At 39.0% G+C, this 24802-nt stretch overlaps 2 protein-coding genes across 4 annotated transcripts in view; both read left to right on the top strand.

Annotated features, from left to right (window-relative positions):
- Window positions 1–24802, top strand: part of LOC135205557 (uncharacterized) — a 183411-nt gene that overhangs the window by 87118 nt on the left and 71491 nt on the right. The window lies entirely within an intron of this gene.
- Window positions 16251–24802, top strand: part of LOC135205556 (uncharacterized) — a 34416-nt gene continuing 25864 nt past the window's right edge. Inside the window, exon 1 of one of the 3 annotated variants that reach the window (XM_064236320.1) lies at window positions 16251–16401. The gene's annotated coding sequence lies outside the window, so the exon portion shown is untranslated. The other 2 variants (XM_064236319.1, XM_064236321.1) reach the window with 2 other exon arrangements.

The following is a 24802-nucleotide window of genomic DNA, read 5'->3' on the forward strand; positions in this document are numbered from 1 at the left end:
CAATAACTTAATGATACTCCTCTTCCACTCAGTTACACTTAACTTACGGAAGAAGCCACTAATTCCTGTGCAATTAGTGGATATGTTTTCAAATGTGACCTCCATGTTTTGGAGGCACCTGAATCCCATGAATGCATTCATCCGACCTTGCGCAAGTCGCAAAAGAAAGAGATGCAGAACCGTCAGAGCAGTCTGTAAGTCACAGGAGGTCGTGGTTCCTGCGGGCTGCGTGGGCCGCAGTACACCATCAAAGTCCTATAATTATAGCTAATCTACCGCGTCAATGACAGTGCTCAAGACCTACGAGTAACACCTGTACATTGACGACTAAAGCTGGTTATTTTTAGGATGTTAAATAATAGAAATGGTAATGTTGTTCAAAACTAAAATAGTAATCAGATTCCAAGGATCAAAACTTAAGTATAAAATAGTGTCAATAATAATAATTAACAATAATAGGTAATAATAAAATTGGTCTAGCGACAGAAAATATGGATCCAAGTATGATTGGCAAACATAGGGTAGGCTACCTACGGGGCGTTATTATTATCTTGAATAAACAACTTCGCCATCTAAACATATGTCATGGGAAATATGACTAATTCGACGGCTATCAAAGCTGCCAACCGATTTAAATAATCCTTTACAAAGTATCAGACTAATTTGTCTCCCATTCGAAGGACTTAAAAGGCGGCAGCAAACGTGTTGGAAAACACCAACAAAGGTTAAATGTTTAAAACCAAATTCGTCCCACGCCACTTGTTATGTTATGACCAACGCAGTTCCGCTGTTTTAACTCTAGTGGCGTCTCTCAAGTAGCATTGTGGCTCATTAAAGCCGTCCTCACCAAAATCCTGAGTTTCAGTGAGTGTTTGTTTTTGTTTTTAATGAGTTCCAAGCTTAGCCCCGCCTTTTCACCCAGGCTTATCTGTAACAATGAACCAGGTTAAAGTTTTACCAAAAATCAACATGGCTTGAGATAAGGGTGCTATGAAAGGCAAAGAACTGTGTCCAAACCCTGCCTCTGTTTCTCTGCTTTTTGTAAACTTCCGTTTTTAAACAGGCAGGAGTAATGTTTCTTCCGCGATTAAGTTTTACACGGAGTTCTATTTTTTCACAATGGTGGTTATTGTATTAGAAACTTTACTTGGATGTTATAGACTCCTAGACCTAACTCATGATTATGATATGCGATAAATAACAAAATAAACCTAGACAAATAAAGTGCTAAATTATCTACGCACATCAAACAATGACCTTTTTGCCACAGGAAAGAAATAAAAGAAAAATCACAGGCTTAAAAGGAAAATCGGCACATTTGCTATCTTGCATTCCTTACTGCATATATTATGTAGTCCTTGACATGTGAGGCCCAGTAGATGAAGCACGTTCCGAAATCCGTAGCCATCAAGCAAACGTGCGAGTCTTGTTTACTTGTTTTGGAAACTGGGCCTTATTATGAGCCATTACAGTTTGCCCTAGACTCAAACACTGTGTATCTGGTCTACGGATAGGCTTGAGTGTGCAAACTACTTTTCGATTTCCTTGAAGGGTTTTGGATAGGCCTTGAATCCGAAGGGAGAAAATGAGGAAGTTCTCCATTACCTAATGTAATGAATGGTCAAGGATTAAAATAAACATTTTGATGTAGTACTATTAAATAGAGTAAAGCTGAAGACGCTTAAAGTTGCCAAAAACAAGGGAATTCAGTTAAAGTATGAAAGAGATAGTGTATAAGGTAAAATTGTATCAGGTTAAAAAAAAAAAAAAAAAAAAACTCAGCACTCACGCGAATAGTGTAGGCTAATGTGCCCCCAACTGCGTTTGCTGGGTGAGCGCTTGGGAACCAGAAACCAAGAACCGCACTAGTAGGGGTAAGATTAGCTTTTCCAAACGATGGCACGCTGTGTGAAGGCGTTTCATAGCAGGGAAATGAGTGTCTTAGAAATTTCAGCTGATCAGGTCTGTGCCAGACAGTCGCGTGGGCTCTGCAAAACAAAGGCCGGCGGGTAAAGGTCAGAAGCACATTCGCCAAAGAAAGAAATCAGTCCATATACAAAACAATTCTCCCTGGGAGTAAAAAGGGGGGGAAAAATCTATGTATGTCCCGAGGTCGCATAATAAATAGAGCAGCGCTTCCCATCGATCACCCTAACATTGTATGATGTGTGTGTATATACATATATATATATATATATATATATATATATATATATATATATATATATATATATATATTGTGAGGTATCGTTCAGTTGTTGAACAATCATTTGCCCATAGTGGGTTGTTGCCTCCTTACTGGTTCTTGTTTTTCTTTGGGGGAAGTTTATGTCTGTCGTCTTAACTTGAAAGTCGACAGTCGGGTTTAGTATGGCAGAGAGTCAGGTCCTCAGCAGCATAGCAGCATGGAGGCGTTTGCAGCGGGTATACCTTACCTGTTGGGTTTGGTAGCAGGAGGATGGTTAGATGATCAAACCATGGTCATCTGTGGGACGGATTTGTTCCAGTTTGGCAGCAGATGATTCGGCCGTAATCACTTATGTGATGGGTGTGTTGTTCCGGTTAGCAGTTGGTTGCTGCTTTGGCGTGTTGCGGAGATAGTCTGTCTGTGTCCATTCTCTGTGTTGACAGCTGGGTCTGTCTTTATCTCTATGGAGATTGTTTGCAGTTTTTATGTACTGTGTAATGCTACCTGAATTTACGCTATTTTGATGCGGTGTGAGTTTATTTTTGCTACTGATGTATTATTGTATAATTGGTATGCTGCCTGTTTAGTATTTTTTCATACTGCCGGTTTATGGTTATTTGCTTATTATTGATGATGTATTTTGATTATTTATGCTGCCTATTATTTATTCAATGGTTTATGCTGCGTGGGAATTAGTTTGATATGGCTAAATTGTTTTTGAATTTGTAGTTAATTTTGTCTTCAGTTAATATTTTGACTTTACGAGTTTTTGATAATTAACTACTTGGCTATTTTTGTATTTTAAATTCATTGAACTGACTCTTTGGTTATGTTAATGTTATGTAAATTGCTTTAGTTACTAAACCCGGTCTCAGCTGTATTAATGTAAATAAAAATTTTGTAAATAAACTAATATTAAGGCAATTGCTGTGATTTTGCTCTGCTCCTTCTCCTTTGTTTGTCCCAACTGCTGTCAGGCATTCCAGTTCCATTTCATTTTTTTTTTAAGATCCTGCAGGACCGGAGTGCGGTCCATTACAATATATATAATATATATATATATATATATATATATATATATATCAAATTTGATATACGTATATATATACATTATAATATATATATATATATATATATATATATATATATTATATATATATATATATATATATCTCTATATATATCAAATGTAGCACGAAGGAACGCGTGTGTTTTGTTTCAAGTCCATAGTATCACTCACCTTTCTATCATGGATTTATATATATATATATATATATATATATATATATATATATATATATATATATATACTTTTTTAGTCATCACAGACCCTCAAATCTACTATGAAGTTCTCTTTTCCGACCACAGGGCTTCATGAGATAAAATATTTTGCTAAAAGAGCCCAGGTGGTTTTAATTCGTTTGACACCTACAAATACACTACTTCAACATGACCAAATAATCGATGTCGTATGATAGCGAGAATAAAGAGCGTAGAAATTCAAATGTTATCCGGTGTGAAATGAACGAACCGAATAGCAGACTGAAACTAAATGCCGAATCAGACAATAAAGGTTTAATACTACAGAGAATAACGGAGATTGCCACGTGATTTCCGGGATAATATAAGTAGATGATTTTAACACTCAGTTGATAAATAAACGTATACAATAAATAAACCGTTAATCGATCATTTATGGAGAGAGAGAGAGAGAGAGAGTAACCGAAGCAAAACAGCACAAAAAAAGGATATAATTTACAAAGACATTCTTTTGAAGTATCCACCGACTTTGTTTTCTCTATAACAGTGACCTGATTCGTTTGACTCGGCGCTTTGATGTATCCTTATTTGGATACATCACAGAGCAGAGACAGGGACTCTTACGCTGTTTGTTTCGTGGCGATCGCTTTCCATCTTCTTTTTTTTTTTTTATGTGAGTCGAGTCCCAGCGGGCAGCGCGCGTCAACCAGAATCATGCGTTTGCACAAGCTTTGATGTTATTGCATCAATTTCGCAAATGACTGGCACATATCGCGTCCGACTCTCTTTAGTAGAATAGAATAGAACATATAATTTAGGCCACAGGCCAAGCGCTGGGACCTATGAGGTCATTCAGCGTTGAAAGGGAAATTGACAGTAATGAGGTTTGAAAGGCGTAACAGGAGGAACACCTCGTAGTTGCAAGGAAACCATTTTTAGAGAGGGTGGAAAGTTAGATGGAAGAAAAAGAATATGAACAGAGCCAAAGTAAAAGAAATGAGAGAGGTTGCAGCTAGGGGCCGAAGGCACGCTGCAGAATTAATGCCTACAGTACACCGCTTGAGGTGCACTGACGGCACTACCCACTTAATGGAACTGCTTAATAAACGAGCGTTATCTCACGCGAAGTGAAATGGGCTACAACGAGGCCTGTCGCAAAGAGCAACGGACAGTGAGAAGGAAATGCTTGACTATTGATGAAAGAATTTTTATCCTAGCTGCAGGAAAGACCCAAATTCCCCAGTTTTACAGACTAGGTATTCGCTAACGTTCAAAAACCGTTTACAAAGACACACAATAACATTCAACAAGTAAGTTGTTTTTCGGTACCTTGGTCCCTATTCGTCCTGATATCGTGACTATATAGACATTTCCGTTGTGATGAAGTTTTTCATATCATCTTTCGTCTGCAACAAAAGACGCGAGTCGATTTTTCCCTGAGCTCCGTGCATCTGTCATCACAAAAGGCGTGACACCTGAGCGCTCGTTAAAGGCTTGTTATTTTGTTTAATATTTTTTGTAAATGTATGCTGTCCATGATCCCCATTAATGGAACTAACTCAGGTTTAACATCTCGCTACGGAGAATTTAATATCAATCTTGCCATTAAATCCTGTCTTGTTTATCTCTGACAGTGTGTTTGACTGTACCATTACTGTGGCGTCCACGGACTTGGTTGATAAAGCCTAGTTATTGAAGCCAAAACCAAGGAAGGGGAAGGTATTTTTGAGATTCCACAAGACTGACGATTCATATATTTCAGGCAAGGAGTTTCTAGGGTCCTGTTTATTTAAAGTGCCTTCTCTTAAACTCCCAGCTGGCAAAGGAAATCTGAACATAACGTAAATTGTTGTCCAACACTTCATGATTATTATTAGAGACGAGTAAAGATGCACTTGTCACAAGGCTAAAAGAGGTAACGGTAAACACAAATAAATCAAAATAATTCCATGGATATAATATATAGTACTGTGTATGCATAAAAAACAGCACTGCAGTTCATGAAAACTAAAGCAATGACGCTAACATATAATCACTAAGATGAAACAAGACGTGGAGATCAAACATCACGTAACTGCTACTCGCGTGACCGTCAAGTTGCATCTATCGTTACTATAATGGCCTCCACGCCTCTTCCACTTTGGTCTCTTGAGTAATTGTTCCTCTCCCTCTACTTCTAAACTCTCTCTCTCTCTCTCTCTCTCTCTCTCTCTCTCTCTCTCTCTCTCTCTCTCTCTCTCTCTCTCTCTCCCAGCCTTTCATTTTCCTGGATTTTCAAACCTTTCATCCTTTAGACATATCACTTTATTGATGATTAAGCTCCTCCTTTCTTACTTGATTTTTTTTACGGCCCAGGCTACACAAGGACACTGGTCAGTCGTCCTATTCGGCTGTTCCTCGAAGAAAATTTGAAAAGGGAGCAAACTTGAGTCCTATAATCTGGTCTAAAACAATTAATTTCGTTCCCATAAAGTGGCAAAATAAAGACATCCCATATGAATCCGACATATCTCTGATCGTCATGAAGAAGAAGAACTCGGACAAGACGGTTGAGGTGGGCGGATGGACTTCATTGCCCTAACCCAATACGATCCTCTTTAAAAACAGCCATATAATGACACGACCTGCATTGAATGCCGACATTTGATAACATCAGAGCCACCAATAAATGTGGGTGTATGATAATACCATATGACCCACATTGCATAAAGGTATATTACAATAGTTCAACTTCCAGTATATACGGTTATTTAATAGTAAAATAAGACCCGCATGAAATGAGGACGTATGATAATAACAAAACGTCCGTATTAAATAACCTATCTAATAAAATAATAGCACCTATGATACATATGGCCAATTAATTAAAATACGACATACATTAAATACTCCCATGTAATAACAATAAATTCGGCAGTATAATAACATGATGCGACCCGCATTAGATAGCAGCGCGTATTAAGAATAGGGCCTGCATTTAGACTCGCAGTGTATCTTAAACTGTGGACCGCGTCCCCTAGGGGGTCGTCAGTAATTTCCAGGGGAGGCGCAATCTCTAGGAAAAAATAGAGAAAATCTCTAATTATATTCATTGTTCTCTTAACAAGAGTGAGGAACTTCTATTCGGAAGTTTATGAAAAAAAAGCAAATGTATCGCCTTGTAACATTAGTGTCCTATAGTCTACTACTCTAGTTAGATTCGTTGGGCTTATCATGTTTCGCATTTACTTCCCTCCCTATCCCTCGAATTTCCTTCTCTTTCTCTCGTTTTATTTATTTATTTATTTATTTTAATTTTTTGCTTACCTGCAGAGTAAGCCTACAACTCACTTTGTAATTGTTGTCTTGTTGGGGTGTAGAAAAGTCTATCTTTGAGCCTAAAAAGTTCTGAAAAAGGTGTTTCGCTTTGAGTTAAAGATACAGCAATTTTAGGATGAGATATTTATGATTTATTTATTATAATGAAAATATAAATAAATGAATGATGTGCATGTTAAACAGTACAGAAAAATGATTTCTAAAAAAATATAGCGTACTTATTTTAATTTTAGTTGGTGAAACAAGGGTCTATTTGACCATAGATTTTAGAAAGTTGTGTCTGTTTAACTATTTTGTGTTTCCACTAATAACTATGAATATATGAACGTGTTTAATTTGTGTTCTTTTTATTTGATCCTCGTTGTTAGTATGAGTAGTACTAAGTGTGAGTATTATTACGAAGACCACTTCATGTTAAGTAAGGAATATAATGTTTACAACTGAAGCGTCAGGGGAAACTCTTGCACGCGTCCCGAGTAAGCTGGAGGTCGAATCATGCCTTAATTTTTCTTTAAATCTAGGAGGGAATTTTACTCAAAGATGCAAGGGGGCCGTGGCGGTAAGGACCAACTCTTAGAGGGGGCGTGGTAATAAAGAAGTTTAAGAACCACTGATTTAAGGGTGTGGTTTATCGAAATAAGATACGAATGCATTAAATGAGGCCACATAGCAAAGACGTACTATAAATATGACCTGCAAAAATTACGAAAGTACAAAAAAGTCAAGGAAGGAGATAGTCGAAGAATCATTATGGCAAATGATCCAAAAATCTCCCAGCGTTTATAAATGCTGATGGCATTTGCTTTACAACATTAGAGGCAGCAGGAATATTTCGTAATTAATGAAAACCAGCAAACGATATGAAACAGCATTTCTCGCAAAATGCCAAAAGTTTAGACAGAATGAAATTCCGAGGTCAATGCATTGTGAAAATTATTTGACGAAGTTTGACAATACATCAAAGAGGCAGACAGAGTATTAGGCAAGGGGAGAGAGATTGGCGAGTTAACTATCACAGTCATCCTTTCCCTCTAACTTAAATTTTATTTTTCCATTCCCACGTCTTCCTACTTACTGGGACTCACTGCTATAACACTTTCTCTCCTACTAATGACTTTCATTTCCGGCTCATTGGTTAAATTGAGCTGAATGGTTGTGTTCACAAGAGCAAGAGCCCGTTCCAGCATAAGGCTGGCTTAATCTATCATCATCATCAGCCAAATGCGCGCAAGATCAAGTGAATCTTCAATAATGTTTTGAAGTACCGAACGCAGTATTGCCTCAGTTTCTGTGACTTGTATTGCCGGTTGTGTGAGAGTTTATTAATCTTTCTGATTGAATTAACTTTTCTGATTGAACTTTACATGCTCGTTATTTTAGTCTCGCCGTTATATTTTTCTACATACTTCTGTGTGAGGCTTTGTTTACGAGTTAGCGATTTTGTAGGCCTATTCCATTATCAATGCTTGCACATTTTGAATAATTACAAAAATATCCATGTACACAATAATGCAACAAACAAAGAACAGCGCACTCGATTCATCGCTGTGTTGCCAGGACTATAATAATGAATAAATAGCACCACTGGCTATCACAAAACATATACGTTGATTAAGAAAAGATAACGGAAAAAATAAAGACTAATTATTTAATTAGTATCTATCTACCTATTCAGATTAAAATTGCCATTTTCTGGACTAAATTAGCGAAAGTGACAGTTCCATTTTTCGGTTCATCAAAGAGCAGCCAAATGCTATAATGAAGCCCAGACTATAATCGCAAATGGCAAATTTACTTTCGGCCGGACGCAACAACACCTTATTAGTGCTACCTGTTGTTTTGGATGAAATGTGAGCCGCTCGCTCAAGTGAGAAGGCGAAAAATATATGACTCTCTGGTTAGTTGGTTAATTTACTTTAAAGAAAAACATTTCGGCTTACGCTAGAATGAATGAGTTATATATCGTTCATTTGCTAGCTTCATTGTATGCAATTGCTTCAGGCATTGAGGTTCTTGGGACAAAATGGTTGTTTTAGTGCATGTTGATAACGACGGATCCCTTGAAATGCTGAAGACCTAGACGCAATAAATAGGTGCTGTCAACGCGTGCTGTAAATACCTGACTCCGTTTGGAATCGCGTCTTGCTCACCCGTATTGGGAAGTGTTGGGATGGCTCTGTACTCTTACATAACTACCGTCCATTTTCACTTAGTAAGGGATGAAGAGCGTGAACGGCATGTTGAAAGGTTGACACGGAATGAATCGGCAAAAATGATCCCAGAAATTTGCAGAAGATTAAGTTGTAAAGTAGTGCCTTGATAAGTACGAATAGAGTCGAAGGGACACCAAAGTTCAGCAGAGTTGTGCACAAGAAAACGAGCAATATACTACATTAATTTTGCTTCATTAATGAAACTAGAAGGCACATGATGGAAAAGTTAAGTATACCTTAGTTTAACCAGACCACTGAGCTGATTAACAGCTCTCCTAGGGCTGGCCCGAAGGATTGGATATTTTACGTGGCTAGGAACCAACTGGTTGCCTAGCAACGGAACCTACAGCTTATTGTGGCATCCGAACCACATTGTATCGAGAAATTAATTTCTAATCGCCAGAAACAAATTCCTCTGATTCCACGTTGGCAGAGCGGAGAATCGAACTCGGGACTACCGAATCGGTTGGCGAGCACGAAAACCACTCGTCCAAAGAGGAACAGGCATGTGATGGAAATACCCTTCAGATGATGACGAGGATGCTCGTCTCTCATTACAAATTTATGTAACGATGTAAAAAACAATGACGGGTAATTGCAACACAATATTTTTAGTGGTGTCGAACCGCACACCAAAATGAAACGCTTCCTGAAGGATGGAACAATTTAAGACGTTCTTGTTCGCAGTATTTACGGGCATTTCAAAGTGAGTTTAGGAGATAAGGACTGACCAGCAGCACTAAAACGTTGATGACTATGAGACATACTGGGTGAATAATTACACTGTTCTGGAGTTCAGTGAAGACCTGAAAGACTAACCAATCAATGAAGAAACATCATCCCAAGATTTAATATTTTGAAGTCTTGTGTGACACGAATGAGTCACAAACAGGCCACAGAGCTAACAGGAATGATATGTAAAAGCTTACTTAACCCAGAGCAGCAAATCGAAAGGAGTCTGGTGATTAGTACGTCTGTGACTGGTGGTTGAACGCTTAACTTCCTCAACCGAGAGTTGGGCTGCTACTCGTCTCTGATATTTGCAACTTTTTGCGAAAAGGAGGTTAAAATCGAGTGACATGAAATGCCTAGGATCATCAGTGTGCTATTCATATCGAAATTCAATGGAAACCTGAAACGCGTCTTTCCGTTTTGAAATGTTTAGCAGTCGTAGGATACAACAGTACGTGCAAGTCCAAAAAGTCAAAGGACATCATTGGATTTTCCATATTTCTGTTTTTATTTAGCCCCAATAGTTTTCACTCCGTTCTATTATTCACAAACGTGAACTACAGTGATTCCCTCGGGCATAGTCATCCAATGTTGCAAGGGTAAAAAAAAATGAGGCTAAAATATACCCTACATCAAATGAAAACCTTTGATGGACAAATCATCAGAGATATGGCAACGCATCATGTAAATCTGACCTTTAGTCACTCAGAGAGAGAGAGAGAGAGAGAGAGAGAGAGAGCGAGAGAGAGAGAGAGAGAGAGAGAGAGTTGAAACATCATAGCTAAACTCAACAATGGGCGTTGACAATGTCCTGTTTTTCTGGCATTCAAAATTCCCTGAACGAGCGCAATGGAATCTGTTGTTGAACAGTATTGACGATGCCGATTATAATGGACTTGTTTATGAGACTGCTAATTTTTTTCGCGGTCATTACAGGGAATGTTAAAGATAAACTGCACACACACACACACATCGCGCATTTTCGTTTTATTCATTATAAAGATTTTACTTTGCATCATCTACAACAGAGAGAGAGAGAGAGAGAAACCGAAGCCACCCACACGTCTTCACCAGATATGATTTTTACAGGATGCTCTTAAAGGTGGGTACCTTAAGTGATTTGAAAAAGATCTTCGTCTGAATTTTTGGCTTTGGTCTTGATATATAAAGTGAATTCAGCTGACAGTTTGATAGGTCTATTTCCGAGAAAGTCCGAGTTGAATGTTTTTTTTTTCTATGTTACCGATGCCGAGATAGCATCAACAGCTCCTAAAATGGAATTAAAAAAAAAAGGTAAGGTAGATGGCTGGCGGTATCATTGTTTTGTTCAACCAAGGCGTTCATCAGAATCAAATAAAAATATGAATTGTGTAGGTGATTCAGTATTTTGGAAAATGTTAAGGACACGTGTTCCACTCTCTCTCTCTCTCTCTCTCTCTCTCTCTCTCTCTCTCTCTTCTCTCTCGTTTTTATCAATTCATTTTCGTAGAAGTCAAACAGATCTTTCAACTCAAAACCTTTGGAAGTCACAAAGACATTCATTCGTTATGAGTGAAAAGCCGGGTTAAATATACGTTTAGAGGTTTTGACGATTAATCATGTTGTTTACACAGCTGCACACGAAGACTACCGTGCGTTGTCTTTGGTTGCATATACGTAAGGTTTGAATAGATAGTTGGGTTGGAACATTTGACCTTATTCTTTGATTCGTGTTGATAACAATAGTATCCCTGCAGTTTTTGGTGTATGTGTTTTGTTCCTTTGAGGCTTTGTTCATTGGATTGTTTATGGTATTCACTTAAAATTTCATGTCTGACTTATGGAAGCAGATGCTACCTTGGTCCGGCTGTCTTTTCGTTCCTGAAGAGAAGAGGAAGCGACTGTGGACAGAAAGCGATGAGATTAGGAGAAATGTACCGCTGTACACAAGGCTACAAGAGGACGCCAAGGCGGCTCTCTCACTTCATTCTAGTAGGTGCCCATATCTTCTTTCAAGTCTATCTTTTTTCCTACAAGTTGAATGCAAATTTTAACACGCTACCTATTTACTTCTTCTAGCAACCCCAAGTTTGTTCTTCCGAGCTGGCTATCGGTTCCTAAGTCGGGCAGTTTCTAGCTGTATAGGTGATCTCTATATACGGCTCTGGCAGTCCTGCAAAGACAGTTGTTGAGGATGACAGAAAGCAAGTCTACTTTTCATCATCCAGCTTTTCTGAACATTAAACAAAAAGTAGCTATCAGTAGCTACTCATGCTACGGCACAGGAACAGCAAAAAAGGAAGAAGAAATGTAACATAAAAAAAACAACAGAAAGTGCTCAGGGAGCAGGAGACTTGAAGTTTTGTAATTACATTATGGTAAGTAAATGATGTCGAGTGAAATATTTTGTGTTTGGCCCTCTCAGGCTGTGCCCTAGCCATCACTGGTTAATTTGTTTAGTTATATTATTCAGTTGTGTAACAATAATGAAATGTAGTTTAGGAGCCCGATGAAAAAGACCAGGTTGGATTATAGAATTACCGTCAGTTGTTTCTGTAACTAATGCGGTTGTAATCCAAAGTGATGAACTTGGCTACAACTAAAATGTGGAATAGTTTTACCTAATGTTGTTGTGGGATCTTTTAATCTTCAAATGTTTGAGCATGGCGCGAATTAATTCCTGGTTTCTATTAACTTTTGAATTCAGGTGTATAGGTTTTGTTTTCTATTCACTCATATTCATTTATCTCTTTTTCCTATAACTTGTCATGCTTTACAGGATGAATTCCCTTTGGTGTCCTCTGTCCATAAGAAGTTTCAGCTGAATAATTAAACAAAAAGAAAAACTTGATGTCCACTTCCTTAAATATTCGTTGTACACCCAACTTTATAACCTATTCATAGATTTCACGATGTAGAGTTTTCCAGGGATGATAGATAAGTCCATGTATCCATCGCCAGTTGTTTTTCCTAGTCAGCCCACATACGTCTTAACCTAACATAGCCTAACAGCCTAACTGACATAACCTAACATAAAGCACTATCTATGCCTTAGCAGACGAACGGTAACCAGCAGAGGATCCACCTATGGAGTAGACTGACCGATGGCACGCGATCGACATGGATAAATTTCGATTTGTCTGTCTTCTTACATTTTTTTAAAACAAAATCCTATCATTACTCTGACCTAAAAATGGGAAAAAATGTTTCTCTAACAACAATAATTTAAATAGAAATAATTAAACATTATAGAAAGACACAACCCTGGGAAAAGTAAAAATAAAATAAAGACTACTATTAAAGATGCTTTAATAGAAACTGGTCATGCAGATATTACTTAAGGGTCTTTCAGCGTCCCTCCGGCCCCTGGCTGCAACCTCTTTCATTCCTTTTACTATACCTCCGTTCATATTGGCTTCCATCTGACTCTCCACCCCTCTAATAATAGTTTCATAGTGTAACTGCAAGTTTTTCCTCCTGTTACACCTTTCCAACCTTCTTACTGCCAAAAGCCAGACTCGGCGCTGAATGACCTTATAGGTCACAGCGCTTGGCATAAATATTATATTCTGTTTTGTTTTAATTAATCCTTTGTTTATGGAAACTTGTCTCCTCAGGCGCTAGTTATTGCTTGCAATATGCATTTTGTGGGCAAATGCTTTCTTCCTTTGATATTAATAATATAATTGTGACCAAGGAAAGACACTACGTCATCACCTTTGGTTGAGATAATTAGGTCAACCCGGTTTCCATAATATTAAGAAAAACTGTTTTATCAAACTGGTGTGACAACATCCAATGCCGATATATGTAGGGTTTTCCTCTTTAAGTGCATTACGCTTATTGAATGGCCGAGATTATCGCAAACTGGTAGTCAAACGACAACGGTCATTAACGCGGCAATATTCTTAATAGCGCTGGTATTGCCATGGAAGCTCGCTCTCTCTCTCTCTCTCTCTGTGTGTGTGAGTGTGTGTGTGTGTGTGTGTATGTGTGAGGGAGAGAGAAAGATGGCTTAGGTTAGCGTCTCTCTCCCTGTTATTTACAATGTAATTCTCGATCAGTATATAGAAGATAACCAACCACTCAAGATCACTAGGTTTACAAAGCCAAAGGGTTAGAATTCCGCAGGGCTACGAAATACGTTCAAAATTACCTGCTTCTCTCACACCTCTTTTAGGCTGACTTGGAACAGCAGCCTGGTAGGGCTTACTGGACCTCATTCTTCTCCTTAGCGTGTGTGCTAAGTTTTACGGATGGCTTTGCGGTACGATATGTTACTAAAGGACCTACTGTCTCAGGGATATACCTGCCCTGCTCAAAAGGGGCTTGACTAACGTCGTTAAGAAGTTGGCCCAATTTCAGTCACTAAATATGTATGACAAGGATAGGACCCCGTAGGAGGGTAGGGCCGTCAGTGCACCTCATTCGGTGCAATGTAGGCATTCTTTTACTGTACCTCCGTTCATATGCTCTTTCTTCCTTTTTACTGTCAACTCTCTCCTAACAATTGTTTCATAGTGCAACTGTAACACCTTTCAAACCTTTTACTGTTCATTTCCGTTTCAGCGCTGAATGGCCTTAGTTGCCCCAGTTCTTGGCATAATGCAAAAATGAAAAAATCTATATATAAGACAGGGATAGGAAGGTCCTTTGACAACAAAAGTTATCCTGGGTAACATCCTAGCATGTTATCTCATGCTTATCCTTTGGTTTGTTAGTCACCCTGTCTACTTTAACTGTTTTTGTTCGTTTGTTTTATGCAAAAATGTATTGCCACAAATCCACGGACTATTTTTCTCTCTATAACCTGTGAAACAATGTAGTAATCATTTATCCTTATTGGTCCCTTTAATTTATTTCTAGCCGTTTGGTGTTACTTGAAACACCAACCTGAGCGCTTATGGCAGCCAACTGATAGACCCAAAGCAGCCATAGTCTAGGTCCTAGACTCCAGGACGATGTGCGGAAGCGAAATCCCCAAGAGGTACGTCCTAGGTCCCATTGGTTTGGCACATTTTAGCTGCTTCCTGAGATCAAGAACCCTCTCAAGTGTCCTTTTTCTATATAAGGTATATGGACGTTTCTTTTTTTAGGTTGTTGACTTTTTTTAATTTATTTTTTTTATTAATTTGCCTATGTAACCTGTCCGCGTAGCGATTGCAGGCATCAATGTAGCGTTTAAATGACGTGTGGTATTATCGAAAAGAAAAACGGTATTTCTAAATGACAGTTTTTTTTTTCTCTTCAGTAGTTGATTAGACGGAGTGATACAGATATTATTGTTCCACAGCCACCTTATTTTTATCTTTACTTGCGGAGGCGAATGGGGGAGGGGGTTGCCGGGGAGAGCCAAAGGTGGGATTGAGCGGAACGGCTAAGAAATATAGCGCCTCTAGAAAAGGGTTGTCAAATGAAAAAATACTGTGTATGTACTTTCAATTACCCATTTCAAAATTCTAATCTCAATGTTAATTTTCTGTTGACGTGAATTGGGATTTTAAATCATGTATTTTTTGATAGCGTGATTCTTTCGTTTTTGATGAAATGGTCTTGCATCAGTTGGGTAGATAAAATAGGAAGGTTCACCACAGCATCGGTGTCCTTGTCTCGAAAAACCCCAGGCATCTTGCAACCAGGATTAATAGGGTTAGACCGCTTCTGACCAAAATAGGACAATCTCGCACATGACGTCACGTGGCTGATCGACTGAGGTTCAGATGAAAAAAAAAAAAAAAGTCATCAGTCAGTATTTGACCCCACCAGAGTGAAGAACAAGGAAACTATCTTCCAGTACCTGGATATTAACAGGGACCTCTCTCACACAAGATCGTGAAAGAGATAGAGAATGGGTGTGGGCAAACAATTCCCATAGTGACCCTTAATTTATTTGTTTTCTTGGTTTTCTTTTATGGCCACCTACCAATGACGTCACAAATATGCGCAATAACGATGGGTCAGTCTCACCCTGTACTCTATTAAATCCTGCTTGCAACGAACCGCGGTAACCTGGTGCGAGCAGCAACAGTCTAAATGAAGCCCGAAATCCCTTGCAGTCATAGCAAGCAGCCTTTTATATCGACAAACAAGCTACGCGCGACGCCAGGACCCAGCGGTACAGATGTAGTAATCTTCGTCTTTATCATAGATTACGATTACGCTGTTATCAGCCACGTCTTTTTGATAATGTTAATGTACAACGATTGATTGTTCCACAAACAGATCGCGACTTACCGTATTGTTTCGGCCGAAACTTCCCCTCCCCTCCCCTCACCCAACCCCCGACCACTGTTAAGTTTTTTTTCTTTTTTAAAGGTACCCTTAGTGTTGATATTTTTCAAATATGGAGCAACTACAGCTCAAAGAGCTTTTTTTTTTATTAAAACGCCAGAGGTATAGTCAAAGCGAATGTGAAATATAGCTCAAATTAAAGGTGATACTAAGCGACTCGCCGCCTACCGGAAGGTAGGAGTAAATTGAGTTACCAACACTGATATATTAAACCTATCACACGTCCATCGCAAGGGGCTGGTAAATAGACGAAATATTCTGGCAACAATCACGATTCCCAAATCATTTCCGAATGTCGCCACGGGCGACAAGAGAGAGACAGAGAGAAAGAGAAGAGACAGTGCTTGGCTATACTGTGACACAATTGGATTTACTCGGCGATTTCCATCTTGGTTTCCATAGTTCGCGATGCATGCGTCGGTAAGTTGACACCGAGATGCAGTTTATCAAGCGTAAATGCAGGAATTCTTCATATTTTCCGTCCGGTGCCCACGTAAATCACCACTCGAATGCACTTTGAAAGCACAGGTACATCCACTCTAATAAGGATGATTCATACCTTAAAGTGAGAATAGAAACAAAAGTGAATCGCCGATTCTTGCACGAAGCACAACGTTTTCTATATATATATTTTTGTGAGTCGATTTCAATTCGAAAGAATACTGGTTGTCATTAATTTAACGAAAGTGACTAAAAATAGCGACAGAAAGAGTCAAATGTAACAGCGCATTCTTACATCTTACGATGGGCAACAGATGGCACTGTGATAGAGTCCATGCCTGTTGTTCGGGTGTTTTACGGGTGAACTGTAGCAGCCTAGCGAGGATTTAAGAAGTATTTGAGCTTGTAACACGAACTGCAGTGCATACATCATTGGGAATTTGGAAAAGGAAGACATTTGCTGTGCTGTAAATGATATAGAATAAGTGGAAAGTCGCAAATAGCTTCGAAAAAGGGACTTTAGTTCTATCGTTCCTTAGCAGTCGGTGGCAAGTGCTGTGCGGTCGTAACTTGCTAATCATTTGGTGCCGTGAAAATTCGTGTGCTGATAACGGTGTATGAACAGAAGAGAATAGTGCTCGTATTCCAACTCGTTTCGGAGGTCGTTTTTGCCGAATTTTGCACGAGAGGACCCCCATGCATCATCTAACGAAAAGGTTTATATTTCCCGTCTTAAAAATGTAGGTTCATAACTGCATCGCTTCTGTGTAAGCAGATAGGTGATGTATTTCTAAATTAGAGTGTTGGCTGTGTCAATTATCAGAATTAGCTTTGATTTATTCTGTAAAATAGAAAAACTTTAAATAACCTCAAGGAGAAGGACGTCAGAGATTTGGCGAAGAGAGAGAGAGAGAGAGAGAGAGAGAGAGAGAGAGAGAGAGAGAGAGAGAGAGAGAGTGTAAAACTTTAGCGACATGATAGCTTTCGTGAGAGTTTCTATGCCGGAGTGGATTAGTTTTAGTGGCCTCTAGTTATAAAAATATTTTGCATGTGTAGTAATTAATTTTCTTCACTTTACCGGTGTAGTATATTGACATCTATATCCCCTTTTATTCGATGCACAACCCACCCAAACACACACCGACACACACACACACACACACACATATATATATAATATATATATATATATATATATATATATGTGTGTGTGTGTGTGTGTGTGTGTGTGGGTGATTTATTCAAGCTTAAACACACGTGTTGCACTTATATTTGTAATTGCATATGGCCGAAAATTGATCGTTTATACCAATATTTCATTCAATATGCGTTCATTCCAAGGCTGTCTGCTTCCATACATTAACTTTTGAAATATAACTTTATATGGGATGATGATCAATATTAGTAAAAAAAAAAAAAAAAAAAAAAAAAAAAAAAAAAAAAAAAAAAACTATATACAATACAGTTCACTTTAAGTGGTCATGGAAATGCATCCTATGGCCGCATCTTGCAATAGTCGTGGTACTACTTCCTCATGATCACCTTGTTCTTTGCAAGCTTAAAATTCAAGTCATTGGCCTCTGTTGGCGTGTTTCATATGAATAGGGGTCATCTCCTGAATAATAATAAATGATAGGTTTTCAGAAACCTTGCAGAGTCGGTTTGCATATTCTAGAGAAAAAAAAAAATCTTGACCCCACCATTAAGGGGAATCGGTAAGACCAAAGGTCGCACAGAACCGCACCGAAAATCGTATTGCAGCGACGCCATCTTGCACCAAAAATAGTTTCTTCTTCTTTATCTTCGTCTTCTTCTTGTGTTCTGGAAGAAACTCAGAGGCCGCCATCTATATGGGCATAAGTACTGGCTACCAACACACTTTAGGAGCCTGGCGCGAGCGTCAGCGGAGACAACGAGTCCTGAGTTACCAATAGGAGGAGGAAGAGAGCAGTGAAAATGATTATATGATCTTCGAATATAAGGTCCGTACTCAACACATCACGCTTTAAAAACGCTGGAGGTAGGTCAGGGATGGCCACCATGTTGTCCAGTGTTTGGTATTTTGGGACATAGCTGCTCCCAGAATATTTGAGTCTAATTTTTATTCGAGTCGATTGTTTCTCCAGCGGCTTAATCCCAACTGATTGCGCAAAAGTAACATTCTAGAACTGGCTTTTTTTCTTCTCAAGATAACTGCTGCAAATGACTGTGGGGAAAATAATGATCATACGGATAACATTGTCTTGGACTGGGGATTATCAGCCATTGTCAGTCATTTTGATACAGGTTCGATTCGTGACAGTATAGTCTGACTCTGGTTAACTTGGACGTATAGTTAATATTAATGATAAAAGGGATGGATAGAACGGTAAATTAAGTTATCTATGATAATAATAATAATAATAATAATAATAATAATAATAATAATAATAATATTAATGTAATAATTATTATTATTATTATTATTGCTCCAATTAATCACATTCAAGATGGCCACTAAATGCCTAAGCAAGCGCTCAAGCGGTTGAGGCGCCAAATAAAGAAAAAAACATAAACATCGATTTGAAAGCAACTGAAAATTGAGGAAACGATGTCAGTAGAACAAGAGGGGCAGACCGAAATGCGATTCTTTAGCATCAAGAACTAATGAATCCTGGTATAGCAGTCTCTATTTTTTAAGCGGCTGTTTCTCGTAACAGACGACACTTCTTTATATCTTCCCCTGATCGATCCCAAGAGATTGTAGCCATTATCTTGCTTGATTTCCAGCTGACGTCTTAATAATAATAATAATAATAATAATAATAATAATAATAATAATAATAATAATAATAATAATAATAAAATCCGAGAGGGTCTTTCTTGTTTGTCCGCCCCTGGTGGGGCCGGGGTAGGTAGGGAATAGAGAGAGTAAGGGAAATATGACACATCCAACCTCCTCCTGCAAATCTGTTTGTCCAGCCCAGCTTGGGCAGGGTAGGTTAGGAATGGGGAGAATAGGGGAGACATGACAGGAGCGCCGGGTTCCAGAGCAGCGTAGCGTACGCCATCAAGCTCGTAATAATAATGATGATAATAATATGAAGGGAGTAGACTCTCTTTTAGAATGTTTGTTAAACAGAATGGTAGCATGAGTGATGTTGATTTTATACGAGATCTTGTATATAATAATAATAATGACATGTTTCATTGTTTGAATTAAGGCAATGACGAAATGGATAAAAGTTCAAAAGTTTTATCAGGGTATTATCATCACAGCAGCAACGATATTCTCTTGTAGCTATAAATTGTAGGGCAGGGACTTAGAATATTCCTGCGAGAGAGAATGATGAAACAGCTGGACGGGGACTGAAGCTGTTAAGGCGGGTGTTCACTCAATACGGGATTTTGCTCTGGCGGCAATTTATGAGGTAACCCCGAATCCTAATTAACTGGTAAGAAGAGCGCCAGGTAACCTCTGAATAATTCTCTCTCTCTCTCTCTCTCTCTCTCTCTCTCTCTCTCCTGAGTCTCTTCTCTCCTACTCTCTCGTCTCTCTCTCTCTCTCTCTCTCTCTCTCCAGTTTTCTTCGATAATGGCTCGAATGTGTTTCGCCGGCGTTGCTCTTACATCGTTAGCTTCTGGGCGTTATGGGCGGGAGAATTGTGATTGAACGGATAGGAGAATATTGTTTCTCTAACACTTTCTTAAGGAAATCGGGGACTTTATATAACTGTTTTGATGCAAGTAAGAATCCCGGCGGAGTTCGCGTGCTCGACCATGAATGTTGTCACGCCAGTTGTGATAATCAATCGAACGGTTCTTTATTCTTATTGGGTAGTACAATAAGTGGCTTAGCAGTTCCTCGCGCCGATCGAGACTTAGATAATTTCACGATCGATTCTTAGTTTGATTTTTGTTTTTAAAGTACAAAGAGGCCAATTCGATGGACAAACAAGGGTCATTGCTTTGCAGTGGCTGAATTAAATCTAGGGTGAGGTTGAACAATTCCAAGCGGTAAGGATGCTTATTTGAAGACTAATTTTTATAGTAACTGTTAGTTTTCTGTAAAAGAAAACGATGTGCTAGGTTTGTCTTTCCGTCCGCCCTCAGGTCTTAAAACCTACTAATGCTAGAAACGCTGCAAATTGGTCATCATCCACCCTCTAATCATCAAACGTACCAAATTGCAGCCATCTAGCCTCAGTAGTTTATATTTTATTTAAGGTTAGAGTTAGCCACGATCATACTTCTGGCAGCGCTATCCGTAGGTACCAACAACATAGGCCACCACGGGACCGTGGCTGAGTTTCATGGGCCGCGGCTAAGAGTTTTAGGGGCAGTGGCTGACGCCACCACCGGACAGAAAACTCCATAGCGCCGAAAAGCTTCGGTGCATTATTATTATTATTATTATTATTATTATTATTATTATTATTATTATTATTATTACATAGACGTCATATGTCAAAATGTGCAGACATTTATATTCACCAAATGTATTTTTGTTTTACAAAGACTAGCGATAACTAAAATAATGAAAAAAAAAAAATTAATGACTACTCTTTGCGATTCGTTCATTCTCACCGTGGATCTTGCAAAGACCGGCAGATCGTGCTGAAAGCCTCAAGAGTGAATGAATCGAAGACAAATCCCTCCGCAGATATGCCGGTGGAACGTCAGGCGTAATGATCCTTCGCTACTGTATACGTAACACAGGGATCTCTTTGATCAACACTCAACAGCAGTCAGCAGAGTCCAAGTTACGGCAACCAGCAATGCAATATAATTCATTGTATTTCCTAAAAAAAAAGCAATTGCACCTTGAATGCGTCTCATTGCTCTGAATACATATCGAACAGATAGAATTATGATTCAATGAAAATTAATATTACATACGGTTTAGAAAGCACTCTAGGAATCATGTAACGCGCAAACCGAGCGAAATAGGATAACTCAAGCGAATGAATGAATGAATGAACAAGGAAAATACGACAGTTTATGACAATAAAGTTCATTTTGTGTAATTGACAACACGTACTTACGTACACACACAAAATGAAAAGTCTCTACACACGACTATACAAATGGGCAGGAGCTGTGTTGCTTACTGAAAGCCTCATGTTGATTTGTGCGTGTCTAATCCTTCTCATGCGAACACGTATCCTCTCTCTCTCTCTCTCTCTCTCTCTCTCTCTCTCTCTCTCTCTCTCTCCAGAATCAGGTCACCAGGTAATTCCTAGCCTAAAAGTTAGGTGTCTTAGTTTTACCAGACCACTGAGCTGATTAACAGCTCTCCTAGGGCTGGCCCGAAGGGTTAGATATTTTTACGTGGATGGGAACCAATTTGTTACCTAGCAACGGGGCCTACAGTTTATTGTGGAATCCGAACCACATTATATAAATCGAGAAATTAATTTCTATCACCAGAAATAAATTCCTCAGATTCCCCGTTGGCCGAGCCGAGAATCGAACTTCGGACCACCGGATTGGTAGTCGAGCGCGAAAACCACTCTTCCAACGAGGGACTGAATTCCTAGCCTAAGGCCTCCACATTGGCCATATATAGAGTTAGCCTTGTAATTAGAAATTCATTTCTCCATATTATATGGTTCAGATCCCACAATAAGCTGTAGGGTCCCGTATCTAGGTAGCCAATTGGTTCCTAGCCACGTAGCAATATGTAATCCTTCGGGCCAGCCCTATAGGAGAGCTGTTAATCAGCTCAGTGGTCTGGTTAAACCAAGATGTACTTTTTTAAATTAATTTATTTTTTAGAAGGTTGGCTCTGAAGGATGTTTAGCCTACTGGACTGTTGACTTTTATTGGCCGATTCTCAGTAGGGGGATAGTGCCGTCAGTGAACCTCACGGGGTGCACTATAGGTATTACTAAAAGATGCTTGTAGCGTCCCTTCGGCCTCTAGATGCAGTCTTTAAATTCATATCCATTCCTGCTTTTCTTCAGTATTGCTTGTCTACGTCTCTAACTGTATAATTTCTATGTGCAGCTATGTGGGTTTCTCCCAGTTCCACCTTAAAAGATCCTTGCATTCATATCCTTGTTTTTATTTATTTATTTATTTATTTATTTTTTTTTTTTTACTCTCCCAAGAGCTGAAAGGCCGAAGGTGTCCCAGTGATCGGCTTGACAACCTAGATGTCGTTAATCACACACACACACACACACACACACTGTTGACTTATTTTTATCAGTTTCCTTTCACATCAGAGGCATGATGACTTGCCATTTTTTAAAATCCTTTATTGATGTCCCCTTTTAGTCCAGTTTATTCCCATTTGAAACGGCCATAGCCGTTGCGAGGCCAGTTGACAGCAGTCTTTCAATCAATGAGGCGCAGCTGGGTGTACAGCTAGCATTGTAAAATGTCGAGAATGCCATAAAAAATTCTTTTCAAAAATGAAACGTGAAAGATGTGATTGATACTCCCACAGAGGGAAATTGTATAACTAACGAATGCTCTTTTAAGGGGAACTATTATTACTCTCCTGTCTACTTTTCATGTCTACTGGCCGCCGATTGGGACGTCAAAGGGGGGTCGTGCTTGTGCATGGTTCTAAAAGGCCATCACTACATGCGCTGTCTGTGGAGAATTAGAAGCTGAGAGTTTGTAAAAGTATGGGCAGAAATTTGATTTAGTGTCTTCGCAATCAACAATAAAAAAGTAAAGAGAGCCTGTATATTTATGCACGCTTGCGTATACACACACACGCACACACACACACACACACACACACACACACACATATATATATATATATATATATATATATATATATATATATATATATATATGTGTGTGTGTGTGTGTGTGTGTGTGTGTGTGTGTGTGTGTATCTTCCTCTATATGAATCGGAAATTTTATCAAACAAAGAACAGTAAAAATTACGTCAAAGCCAGCGTGTGGATAAATCAAGGGTTTAGATATGCAATACAAATCAAGCTACTGCTGAAGTCATTCGTTAAACAGGCATTCATTTAATGCAAAACTCCTATACAGTGGAAATGGAACTGAGTAAAAAAAAATGTAAGTGAATAACGGCGAATGATTACAAAAGTTCCTCACATTTATTTTCGTTATTTATTTTTTGAGGAGAAAGGAACGTGTTTTGTATGTCGTTCCAAGATGTAATGCAAAGCAAACGAGATACATAGACATGTTATTCAGAATTCTATCTGAATAGTGAAGAGACAAACGAAAAGATGCCAGTTCCGTAGAGCTGCCACAGAAAAGAGAAACGTATGAGGAAGAAACTAGAGTGTTTTACTCCCAGAACGGGATCTGAAGAGCGAGAAACGTAGGCTGATAAGAAAGATTTTCTCGGCGCTTACTGCATCTGAGCTGACATTCATTCCGTTGCGTAGGAAGAGTTGTGTAACGCCTCGCTGGTTAATAACTGATAAAGGGATTTGGGTGACAGTGTGCTAAGAGAATGACGAATACACTTCGGGGAGACTGTAGGTGTAAGATAAGAGAGAGAGAGAGAGAGAGAGAGAGTAAGAGCGATATAAGCCTTTCAGAAGAATTTGGTGTTCCCGTGAACGAACGATTTGTGTTCCTCCATTCTAGATATTACCAAAGGTTCTTTGCAGCTTCCCTTCGGCCCCTGGCTGCAACCCTTTTCATTCCATTGACTGTACCTCCGTACATATTCTCTTTCTTCTATCTTACTTTCCACCCACCCATTCCTGACAATTGTTTCTTAACGTAGCTGCTAGGTTTTCTTCCTATGAAAACTTTCAGACCTCCGTTACTCTCAATTTTCTTTTCAGCGCAGAATGACCTCATAGGTCCTGGCATTTGGCCTCTGGTCAAAATATAATAGTTTTTTTTAAGAGCTAAGAGCCCTTTAATAGCCCAGGCCTAAAGAAAAGAGTGAGGACAAGGGAGAAGGGTGGGAGCAACAACGAAAAAAACCACAGAACTGAAATTCGAATGAAGAGGCTTTATGAGATCAAGATCACAGAAGGAGGAAGAAAATTCCAGATTTTGGTATTAGAAGGAAATAAACTGTCACTGAATCGAGTAATGTTCATTCGCCTTTTTGCATTCATTATTACTACCTCGTCTTCAGTTTGCAAGAATAAAGAGGTTCGTCGGGGCTTCTGGCCTCAATGTGCACTGCACGTCGCTCTCAGGCCAAAAACTATGGCTTCCTTTGCTTCTGATCTGTTCACTTTGGTTTCTTCCAGCTTCGTTGTCGTCTCGCTCCTATTTTCACCTCTCATTAAAAAGCGAATCTATTGGGCCTGCTCTCTCATTCTCTCTGTTAGGTGTGCTTCCAGACTTCGAATATTGGAAACCAATCTCCGAGCAAGCCTTGTGATTGGCAGACACCCGCCAATCAAATCCTGTATTGACAAATTGTGCAAGAGACACA

Source organism: Macrobrachium nipponense, chromosome 24, assembly GCF_015104395.2.
Source record: "Macrobrachium nipponense isolate FS-2020 chromosome 24, ASM1510439v2, whole genome shotgun sequence".
Lineage (NCBI taxonomy): Eukaryota > Metazoa > Arthropoda > Malacostraca > Decapoda > Palaemonidae > Macrobrachium > Macrobrachium nipponense.